At 35.1% G+C, this 12,580-nt stretch overlaps 1 long non-coding RNA gene across 5 annotated transcripts; it reads left to right on the top strand.

The window, feature by feature from the left end:
- Positions 1-993: 993 nt before the first annotated feature.
- LOC147388078 (uncharacterized) lies at positions 994-7,984 on the top strand. 5 transcript variants are annotated; one of them, XR_015171461.1, is made up of 7 exons: positions 994-1,346; positions 1,976-2,930; positions 3,015-3,173; positions 3,307-3,647; positions 3,750-3,854; positions 3,964-4,075; positions 7,785-7,984. It is a non-coding gene; the product is annotated as an uncharacterized LOC147388078 (long non-coding RNA). The 5 variants fall into 5 exon arrangements; XR_015171460.1 differs by having other exon boundaries at positions 3,750-4,075; XR_015171458.1 differs by lacking the exon at positions 7,785-7,984 and having other exon boundaries at positions 3,964-4,202.
- The last annotated feature ends 4,596 nt before the right edge of the window (positions 7,985-12,580 follow it).

Genomic DNA, 12,580 nt, shown 5'->3' with positions numbered 1-12,580 from the left:
AGAGGGGTTGATGAGGTTATTTATTGTGAAAGATCTCGTGCACACATGAGCTCTTCAATTGCCTAACTAAATCAGATGTATGCTAGGTACGGCTAGAAGGAATTATCCTTGGTTGTTTTTGAAGTAAGGCTAAAGAAAATTAAACCTTCACATATCAATTAGAATAACCAATGTAAAAATTAGCTTGGCCATATGCACCAAATGGCCAGGTAAAGCTATGCTTGGCTGTTTAGCTCATATGGCCAAGCAAAATCTGATTTTTGATGATCTTGGTTGACCATCTTTGATTGGTCTAAATGAGTTCCACTTTTTTTTATTAAAATTCTTTCAATTTGATATTCGATGCTAGATTTGAACGGGTTGTTGGGCTTGTTCGATCAAATTGGAGTGTCCACAGCTGCCCCTCTCTGTGAGAGTTGCGAGCGATGAATAACAAAGATGTAAACTTTAAATACCTATTTGATCGGATAAGCTCGAATGTGTACTTTTTCTCACAGAGAGATCCCCCAAGGGTTTGAACGCACACCCCCCTTGGGGGACCTCAAGCTCTTACCATTTTACCACAGCCTTGGTGGGTAAGATGATTTTGGACCTGTCCTCAAGAATTTCTTACCTTCAAATTCTGTTGCATTTCTATTCTTCGATACTTGATTTTTTTGCGATTATTCATTCGTGAAGTACGTGTCTGTGTACTATTCGAGAATTTGCTAGAAACAGAGTGTACCATTGAGAAAGCTTATGGGTGTATTTCCGATTTTCATTCAATTTTCTTTTTCTTTTGAACTTTTCCTCTTTCATTTTTTCTTGAATTTTGATTTTTAAATTTTTTTTGACTTTTTGACTTTGACTTTTTTTTACTATGACCTTTTTTTTATGACTTTCTTTTTGTTTTTGAATTTTCATTTTTCCCGAGTTATTTATTTTCTCATTTTCATTTTTTTCTAAATTTTTTTGCTTGGCCATAGCCTAGAGGGCATAAGGCAATTATGCTTGGCAGTCCAAGAGCAAGGGTAAGGCCCCCTTTTTGCTTGGTCGTACCAATGGTATGTTGGCGTGGCCGTCCCACTTTGAAAGCCATTTGTTTTACAAAATAGAAAGCAATGCTCTCTTTCTCAAAGTTCCGCCGACAGAACTTACGCTTTGTTTCTCGATGCCTCTTTTTCTTATTTTCTTGGCCATTTGACTTCCTTTGGTCATCTCATTTTACACCGGATTTTGCTATTTTGGCAACTTGAACTCAACTTTGAGTGTAGTTTTTGAGGCTTACTATTTTTAAATGGACGAAATCGGACTTTTAGACTATTCATTGAGCAAACAGCGCTCTAAATCCGAATTTCTTCGCCAAGGTATGATCTTTCTTGAATTCTTGCCTAAATTCATTTATTTTGAGCTTAAATGTGAAAGAATTGGTGTGGAATTGGTGAATTAATTGGGAAATTTGGAGGAGATTAGATGAAATTTTGTCGATTCGGATATTTTCGGGTTATTCAATGTCGAAATTGGGGTGGAGTTGGGTAAAATTGGTTGGAATTGGCTAAATATAAGGAATGAATTGAGTGGTTTTGCATGGTTCGGATTGAATGATTTGAGGTCGGATTTGGCGAAATTTTGGATTTTGAGTTACTTTTGGGCACATTTTTTATATGAAATTGGATTGGATCTTTTGTTTAGATGGATGAATTGGCTGGATCGGATGGGATTTTTGTGATTGATTAGTCTTAATTTTTGCTTGCCACATGTTTGATAGAAATGCCTAAATGGGGGCAAAATGAAAAAATATATATTTTAACGGATCGGATATGTTTGGTTATGGATTGGAATCAAGTATTAGAGGTTTAACACTTGAATTTTTAGTATTTAGAATTTTTCTCAGTTTTCTTTAATATTGCACATTTTTTGAGTTTTGATTTTGGATGGAATTTTAACACTTGTTTTATTGTGGATTTTCAAATGCCTCGATTTAATCTTATGAAAGAAATGAAGAACTTGATAAAAGGCAAGTCAAATGCTAGTGGGAGTCAACCTCCTCGCGGTTCTAATGAATCAGACAATGAACCAAGTCTTGAGGCTCAGGATCACGAGGTTCTTGATGAGGATAATGAGGGGGAGGGGGAGGAGACTGAGAAAGTTGCACTTGTTGCCGACCTTGGTTTGTTTTACCGGGTTGTGATCCCAAATAAGATTACTGCACATATTTATGATATGCATCTACTGATGGGATTGAATCATCACCTTTCTGCCTGCGCCCCAACTAGTATGCATATACCTTTTCCAAATGCTTACTTCAACGAAAGCTGATTTAAATTCCATAAGATAAATGAGGAACCATTCCCTGATTTTCACTCATTGATGGACTTGGCTGGTTTTGGTGCCTTTTTGCGTATCCCATCTTTCCACATTTATTGGCCCCTAATTCGTGCTCTTAGGGAGAGATGGTTCGTAGAGATGAACACTTTTCATATTTTAGATGTTGAGCTAAGGATTCAACTATTTAACATTGTGAGTTTGCTGGGTATTGGCTTCGAGGGACGGCCTCTTCCTCTATATGTGCCATCTAAAGAAGATGTTGCTTAGCTGTTTGGTTACAAGTGCATGTTCTCCTCCACTTGGATTAAGCTTGGCAAACTTGACTTTACTTGGCTAAAGAAAGCTTATATTAGAGACAACAAGTATAGGATGATCCAATCTAGCGACTTTAAATTTTTGGCAATGTTTTGATGACTCTTTTTTGCTCTTGTTGGGTAAGTGTTTCTTTACCAAGGAACTCACAATCGTAATCCCATTTTCCTACCCCTTATTCTAGATGTCGATTGGATTGGAAAGTATGATTGGGATAGTATGATCTTTGATACTTGAGTTGCATTTTCAAGGGTCTACTAGGGAGAATCGATGCTGGTGTCTCTGTTCGGTTTTACTGGCCCTTTCTTGAGGTACTTTCTTTATTTTTATTCTATTTAATGTCATTCTAGCTGCCTTCCCTGTATACTATGCCTTATATGTTTCTCTTCTTGTAGTTCTTCGCTCATTGGTACTTCCCATTTTATCTCCCTCAGCCAATATTTAGAGATGACATATTCTCGATGGGTGTCAAGTTGGCTATTAGACAAGGGTAAACTCAAAGGAATAGGGGTCTATCATCTAGGGCTCATATTGATTGGTGTTTTCGATGTGATGTAAGCCCCCTTTCATTGTACTGTTCATATTCCTATCTTTCCATGTTGTCTTCCTTATCTTTTCTGCACTCTCTTTTTCATATTATAAACCCTTGAGTCATGGTTCTTTCCTATGCTATGGTTTACGATTCAGACTTTGCAAGCATTCGTTGAGTGGATACCTAGAGGCTCATCTTTCCATGTTTCTTAGATGATATGTCATACATCTATTATCTTGGCGAGCATCTAGCTTCTCAGAACTACGGTGAGCCTCATATTCCCAAATATCCTCTTTTGGCCCAAAAGAGGCTCTCTATTGGGGAAGGTACATCTTCAGCTTTTCTCGATGGAGTTCATGGTGATATCTTCTTGTTGTATGGGAACTATGATGAATGGTTCTAGGATATCTCCATAGGTTGCATTCTCCCTCCAATCAAGATTGTCTAGGGGGTTCAGGAGCTCGGTAGGGTTTACATTCAAGAACATGACACTTGGGTATTGTTTCTTACTCTTCCATTTTATTATATAATTTTTTTTTTTTGTATTTTTCCTGTATTTTCATCTTTTATTCTTGTTGTATTAAACCCTTCTTTGTAGGTAACTAAAAATGCACATTTGTGAGATGAAACTGAGTAGCGAGATTTGGAGAGGGCAATGCATTTGTTCAGTATTGAGGCCCTTGTGGTGATTGCTTGTGATATGGTATAGTTAATTTTTGTTTTCTATCACTTTCATATTTTTATTTTTTTTGCTCATTTACTCCCACTAAAACATTTTTGGTCTACAACGACGGATTTTTCTGTTGCTACAGGGTGATTTCTGCGTCGGTAAAAGATATTGCGACGATGAGCAGCAGAAGCAAGTCTGACAGTGCTGCCTCGGTTGCTAAATGTAGCAGTGGATAATATTTTCCACTGTTGAAGGTAATACTATTAGTGGCGGCTCATAATATCCTCTGCAATAGGTCAATTTTTTAAATTAATAGAATATACAACATATAGCGGCGGCCCTGAATATTCGCTGCAATAGATAAATTTTTAATTAATAAAATATACAACATATAGAGGCGGATCCTCATACCCGTTGCAATATGTCAATTTTTAATTAATGGAATATACTACATATAGCGACGGATCTTATTATCCATTGCAATAGGTCAGTTTTTAATTAATAGAATATAGCATATAACGACGGATCTTCATAGCTGCTGCAATAGCTCAATCTTTAAATTCATAGAATATGCTACATATAGCAGCCGATTGTATTATCCGCTCCAATAGGCTAGTTTTTAATTAATAGAATATACAGCATATAGCGGCGGATCGTCATATCCGCTGCAATAGATCATTTTTAAATTCATAGAATATGCTACATATATCGGCAAATTATATTATCCGCTGCATAGACCAATTTTTAATTAATGGAATATACTACATATAGCGGCAGATCTTATTATCCGTTGCTGTAAGTTTTTTTTTCATATATATATATATATATATATAACCTATGTCCTCCAACCTGCATACATTGAAAACTCTAAAATAAATAATAAAAGTGATGCTATTGCTGCACTAACTTTTACTAATCCCACACCAATTCATAAGTAAATCACCAAAGAACTACACAAAGTTGGTATGACATAAGCTTTATGTTCAGTTTTACACCGTTCAATAACTTCAGGGCTACAAGTCATAAGTAAATCGTCAAAATAATATTTTGCTCTAAGCCTCTAATCAAGAATCAACTTGTAGGTTACTTGTAAGTTATAAGCAAGCTAACAACCTTGTACCAACTACAACATCAACAACCCCATTAAACCCTGCTGCAAATTATCCATACTCTTAGAAATAAAAAATAAAAAATAACTTTGGCAATGAATGAAACATCAACACTAACGGTACTGTGATTGTGTAGCTGTTTGAGTAACACAATTTGGTACATAACTAAATGTACCTGTTTGAGCTAAATATACTTGTTTGAGTTGTACCCAAATGTGTTCTAACCACCAACAATACATTTCACAATGACTCTAAACTGAACTAGTAAAAGTTCATACCAAATAGATCATTAAGCAAGCATCAACAATACATACCAAAGGTGCAAGTGCGCCAAATGGCTCACTAATGAAGCATCAATATCAACACCAACAATATTGTGAAAGTGCAAAAGTACCAAATGACTCAATGATATCAAGCATCAACACCAACACAAATACCAATACCAATATCGATACTAATAGTATCAAATGTACTGTGAAGGAGTAAGAATATCAAATGGTAGACTAAACAAGCATCAACACCAACACTAAAAATATTGTGGAAGTGTAAGAGTACCAAATGGTAGACTAATCAAGCAAAGGAAAAAATAAGATGAATTGCATGTCAGAGAAAAGGTAAAAATAGATATCAAAATCTGATAAAGTTTCTGCCTATTGATCCTCTTGTTGGGCCCAGTTCAATGGAGACACCATTATTCTATTTGGACTTTGGAATCTGTTCTTATACTGTGTACGGGGTACCTTGGATTCTCTTGGACTCTCCAAAAGTGCTCTCCTCTGACATTTTCAATTTCTGATTTAGTCAGCCACATACACTAATATTTGGGATAAAGTTTTGATATGGCCAAAGAAATAACAATGGGATGGATAAGTAGATTAAACTAAAGTTTGATTGATCCTGATTTGACCCAATACAGATGGAAACTAGTTTTACCCGCAACATCAATCATTATGTGTTATGCTAAAACATGGAAAGGATTCTCCTCCAGCCCATCTTTCTCTCTCAATTATATTCCTCTATCCAAACAAAACTTCCAATAGGCTTGTGTTTCATATGGGTTATTATTAGGAAAACCCAATGGAGACCAAGAACAAAGGTGGTTACCAGATGGGTTGAGGAGAAGATGAAGGAAAGTGATAAGGGTTTGATCGTATTCCCATACTTTGAAAACATGTCATACAACCTCACATTATCAATCAAAAATTATACAATTTGTTTGTCATCAAAAATTAAATATGATTATGGTGCAAATTATACAAATTCATGTTGGGAAACTAGACAACCAACCAAGAGAGCAAGAAAATCCAACAAAAAAAAGGAAATTCTAAAGATGGGTTCAAAGTGTATAAAATAAACCACAAAAGAAAGATGAGTTCTATGTCAAGAATTCACATGAGTATTCTAAGATACATAAAATGAAATATAGCAATACCTTAGGGAGACCAGGTAGTCCATCCTTAACTTTGGGAATAATTAAGATTTGAAACAAAACAAATAAACTTGTTTTAGGCTAAAACAAGAATGATATAATACAAACATGGATAAAAAACTACACATGCCTACATTTCTAATAGATTTAGAGTATGATGTCTATGTGAAAATGTGTTGGCAAACTTTTGTCTGACTGAAACATACTGATCAAGGGAAAGAGACAATTCAAAAAGATTAAAATAATACTAACTATACTTTGAGAACAAAATGTTGGAATCAAGAACAACAGTTCGTTGAAAGAGTATAGCAAAAGTAAGAGTAAACTAAATGAAATCTGTAGGAATTTAAGTGTAGCACTAATAGGGTATAAAATGAAGTTGTTTGAGATGGTTTTGGCATGCACAAAAAAGACTAAAAATGACAGTGTAAGTAATGCTTTGGTGAAAGTTAAAGGATTTAAAAGAACAAGAATAGTAAGAAAATATTTAAAGACAAGTGTCTTAACAAAAGATATAATTGATGAAACAAGTAATGCAGTCCTAGAAACTTATATAAGGTCTGTCTACTTATGATGGCACTTGTGAAACAGAGTTTTAGTGATGAGAGGACTCTAAAAATGTATGAGAAATGCTTATATAAGGTCTGGCTACTTACGTCATCATCAAACAGCTCGCAAGTTTTGCAGAAGTATTGACCCATAGAAACTTGACTAACCTGGCAGTAGCAGAAGAAAAAATTGGTTTACGTAATACACAGGGAACCAAAATTATAGTTAACCCTTGATGAGAAAAAGAGGAAAAAAAGGTAAAACTCACAATCACATTATTAACATGCTATTTGGTTTTAAAGTCTCATTAGTCGGGGTTGGGTTTGTATGTTGTTCTTGGACCGATTTTATATAGTCATTGGTTTATGAGTTTACTTAGAAATATTGTATAGATTGGCAATAGCCAACGGACCCTGCAGGTACTGATGAGGTGAATCATCTTAACCATAGTAACAAATACAACATTCTTACTTATATAACGTATTGAGCTAAAACAACACAGAGTGATAGAGTTGTTGATTTAGGAGTGTTGTTCAAAAGCTCTCTAGTTAAACTATAGTACACACACTGCATATGAGACCATACCCCCAGCTTATACGTAAACTACACATAAGCCAAGATATAAAGCTTGACTTTACAATGGCAATTAATATATGCTCACATGGTAAGGAAGTTCATTATTGTATAATAAGTATACTTATTATACCAAGACAATTCAAGACATAAGCATGGATTTAGAATGACAGTTCACATGTGCTTTCATGAGGTAAGGAAGTTTATAATTGTATAGTTGTATTTACTAAACCAAAATGTCTCCAATGTTTTGGCGATTTATGTCCAACACATGGCTGAGATGATAGATTTTGATAATTTTAGAGGAGACGAGTTTGACCTATGAACTCTGGGGATGCTAAAGCCTGAAAGAAGAATCATACTAAGGTGATCTAAAATGAAAACACTAAGCCCACTATTGTGTAGAGATCCAATATGCTTGGTTACGTATATTAACTATTAATTTTCAAGGGCTGAATTAAAACCTCAGCAATTATTCTTCATTAGCCAGGTATTTGTACTTCTAAATGGGAAGACTGGCAGCATTTCATCCCTAACTTGTCATGGGGAAGCCAAGGGTGGGGGTGGACATGATCTCTCCAACTTACAATTATTGTGCAACATAGCACCAAGTGAAAGATCCATAAGCTTACTTCAAATATACTATATTACGATGCTATGTTTATGTATTCCTCAAAGTGCACAATTAGACATCAAAAAGTTTTATTTAAGATGGGTGGAATTTTCAAACTCTAAGAAAAATCAATGATTCAGCCCTTATTCAATATCTAACAAGAAATGTTGTGTATTTGGAATATCTATAGTCATAAAAAAAAATGGAAGAAAATAAAATTGAATACTTGGATCAACAGAAGCTGAACAGTGGCACAACACTATGCATCATTGATTGCAAAATAAAGTTCTTGTGCTCTCAAATCCTCCAGATCCTCATCATGCGCAACAGACCTCGTAGGCTCTCCACTATCTTCGTCAAGGACACATGAAAAATTAGGAAGAGTAGCATTAGCTGCTTCTTTTAATAACGAAACCACTTCTAGCCACTTTTCCTCCGAAAATAATTCCCTTGAATTGCTCATTTACAATTCTTCCAACATTAGCAAGTACTAGAACAAATGATAGAAATCACACTACTTTGAATATTCTCTATAGTATATTGACTAGAGAGTTGTTTTCATATCTGAGAATGTTTGGTTGACGGGGGAGAGGAATGCTACGTGAAATAAGGTGTGTTGCAAGAGAAAAAATGGTCCTAATGTGCGAGTCTTGAATCGTTGCAACAATGCTAAGGGAGTGGACAATTCTGTTAGAGTTCCAACTAACCCTCTTCTATACATTGGAGGATGTGAGTGAAATTGTGGATAATTATTTTAGGGAGGATAAGGATTTGAGTCTTATGGTAACTTGAATGGGCACAATCTGATTCAGCTACATCTCTATTCAAGAAGGGTCTGAAATCAAAACAAAGTTTTAATGGATTGTGGACATAGGTTTTTTTTTATTAAATAGAATTCATTTTCTCTCTTTTATATATTGAAATTTTATAATTACTGTAAATAAGGTATGGATGTCACAGCTTCTGTGTACAAGTTTTGAAATTTTATTCAAATCTATAGAAGGCCAAGTCTATGTACATTTCCTTTGTTTTCTCATATATTATCTATTTAGTGATGAAATGAATGTATCCTAGTCTATGATCATGTCTTTCATAGTCTCACCACATCCTGATAATTGTTATATTCATCCCATAAACATGTTTCTTTACAGCTCAAAATCTCGTTCATAAAGGATAGTTGAAGTTATGTATCTAAAAATTTGTATCCTGGTTTCTTTTGTGATAATCAACCGTATAAATTGCAAATATAAATGGAATTCAACCTAACGTCATATTATGGGAATTCAAATAGAAGTCTAAAAGGGGAGAATTATTAAACAATTACCTATTATGATCAGAAACAATTGAATGGAAATTACATCATTTTTTCACAATAATGTAATCTCAAATAATGATGGAAATCCATTTTATGATTTAAAGAATAATGTAAACAAGTCATTCATGATGTTACCTTCATAGTTGTAGCAATGAACCAAAGCATCAACATTCCCCAAATGCGTCCACGCCTTAACTACAACCTTACCTACAACCTCATTGATGGAAACACTCAATTGGGAAAACTATATGAAATATGACTTATCATAAAATTCACTCATGGTCTATGTTCGATTTGCACTAAGATGTCTCCTCTGTCCATGAACCCCATGAATGAATTGGAGGTCTTTCAGTTTGGACTGTCATCCATGAATCTCTCAGTACTATCTTTTTATTTTATTTTCTTAGTCTGGGTACTGAAACAGAAAATTTGGGTCCAAATCTCCAAATGAGATCAATGGAATGCCATTTATCACCTTTTATGAAATAATTGTAATTGAAATTGGTCCCACAAGGTACCTGCCAATGTATATGGAAACTTAAATATCTAGTTAAATTGCTATTCTCCTAACATGAACTCATAAAAATAGTTAAAACTAGAGGCAACTAGCAAAGTGACCGATGCACCTCCTACACTTTGCATGCAAAATATTTCAAGAATATTACATAACCCAATTCTAATAATTGAAGTGAATGCACAAGGCTCGTGCTGGAAGTGGTGTCGGGCGTGTCCATGGGTTAGTCAGACTAATTCTAGATACCTATGTATCAAAAAAGAATTGAAGTGATTGCAAAGTTTTACCCTTCTTAATAAAATCTTTTAGATGGGAAATGTATCATAACATTTATATTCTTTCTGTCACTATATGCATAATGCAGACTATATATCGCATTCAGTAACTAATTGCAATTATTATAAACTTTTCTTTGAATCAAACTACCTTTATTTCAGTCTTCCACATGTTAGCACGTTCAGTAGATGGAGACATAAGGATAGCCATCTCTTGTTTCCAACAACCTAAGACTTAGATTCCCCAGTTATGTACAAAAGCTGGCCATCTTTAAAATCAGCTTCAATAGTCCAAAGCACCTTGCATAATTCTCGAAATGATGTATCTGAGTAGTGCAAGAAATCAAAGTTTTCAGATGCGCCCACCAATATAAAGTACAAATGGAACTAAGAAGAATGCAGCAAAACTTCAATAATATTACTTTCTTGAAAATTTATTCCTGCCAGATTCAGAAACTGAAAAAAAAAACTCTTTTCCTTCCAAAGGGTTAAAAGTTTATGAGATATAAATATGCTACTAGTTTTGAAGTACAACTGACAGATTAAACATTGAACAACTATCTAAATGTCTGATACTGTCTCAAAATCTGATAGAGGTCCAGCAATTAGCTATTCTATTCAAAAAGGGGGAAATATCATTGCATGATACTAGTTCACACATGTTAATGTGTGTTTGTAGTTGAGGTCAAAACAAGCCGATCAGATGTGAATCTAATGATCTAAGCACTTAGAAATAGTATCTGAAAACAAGATAAAACTACCACTAAGCAAATTAGACCGTGTCTTACATGCATTTCCAGAAGGTATTTCTAACATGACATTCTCGTCAAAAAAGAAAAAGGAGAGACTGCTTTGGTTATGGAGGTATCAAAATTTTACAAATATATTGAAAAATGTAACTATCACATACCTTTCCTCACAGACATTACTGGTGATTTCAAAAGACAATTACATTGTCCTGGATGAAGAGTGATCTTGAATGCATTCTGCATGGGAATTTGATGGCATACATACATGTTTCAGTAAAAGCAAAGATTGGTGATTGTTCATTCAAAGACATAGATGAAATTTCTATGCTAATTCAGCCGGATACACCATAAGTTAAATGAAAGGTAATACGATTTTGGGTCATTGATGATAAAATTCACTCATGGTCTATGTTCGATTTGGACCCTTTGATTTCAATGATTCTGGAGGGGTGTTTTCAAAACTAGAATCCGAACCAAATGCCCCAAGACCTACGTGAGAAAGTGTCCTTCACATGTGACATCCTCGAATGATGGTGTTGATCTGTCATCACCATTGCCACATGAGCCTACTGTAGGTAAATATATTGTATTATGATAAAGAACATAATGAAAATGAGGGGGGTTATCCCTCAGAACCCTTTGTTTTTAGATCAAAACCTATTGTCCCGAATTGTTGAAATTTGAGTCTTTTTCTTATTTAATAGAAAGTCAAGTCAATGACAAACTGGTGGGTGAGTTTTTGTTGATCCAACCAAGTTGAAAGCTTAAACAATAACCAATTTCGATTTGGTCAATCTTTGCTAGGGACTTTGACAACAATACCCAATTAGTCCTCTGCCCTACACGCACATAATTTCTGGCAGTGAATCACCAGTCATGGGCAGGTCCTGCGGGATATCCTTGGTTGTAACGCAAATGTTGTTAACACAACATTCAGCTCCATAAACCATAACTAGTCTTATTGTCATCTTCTAATATTATTTTCCTTTTAATCTCATTGTGATGGATTGATCACATAGTATTCTAGAAGCACACCCCCATGATCCTATGGGCAGCATCTTCCTCATTTCTATATATCATTATATATGATAAACTCGAGATAATGAAATGGTGGCTCCACAATTCAGAATGAAGTACATGACGAGGATAAAACATCCATTATGTACTGTCCAGTTACAATGTGCAGACACAATGGGTATGGGGGAAGGGGAGGGGGGGGGGGGGGGGGGGGGGGGAAGGGGGTGGTCAATTTGACACTTTGTATCAACATCAAACATCGACATATGTCCATTCTTTCGTATTCAGACTGTGAGCTTGTCATATTACAACTTGGAACCTGATGAGTAACCAACAACTTGAAGTCCTTTTTCCATCTTCAAGGAACTAAAACATCATATAAGCATTTACTCCGGGTCAGAAACAACTGATTACCCTCAAAATTGTCAATGCATAACAGATAGATTGGACCCAAGAAGTGCAATTGGGCCATGTGCAAATGTTGTGATAAAAGAAAATTCTTCTAAGATAGGGACCAATCTTGAGATGAAGATAGATATAAAGGGAAATAAACATAGAGTTGGAATTGTTATTGCCCAAAGTTCCATTCAACACAAACATAGGAACCAATCCTAAG

Source organism: Akebia trifoliata, chromosome 13 (assembly GCF_017979445.1).
Source record: "Akebia trifoliata isolate Shusen 1 chromosome 13, ASM1797944v1, whole genome shotgun sequence".
Lineage (NCBI taxonomy): Eukaryota > Viridiplantae > Streptophyta > Magnoliopsida > Ranunculales > Lardizabalaceae > Akebia > Akebia trifoliata.
This window is presented reverse-complemented; position numbering and strand designations above follow the sequence as displayed.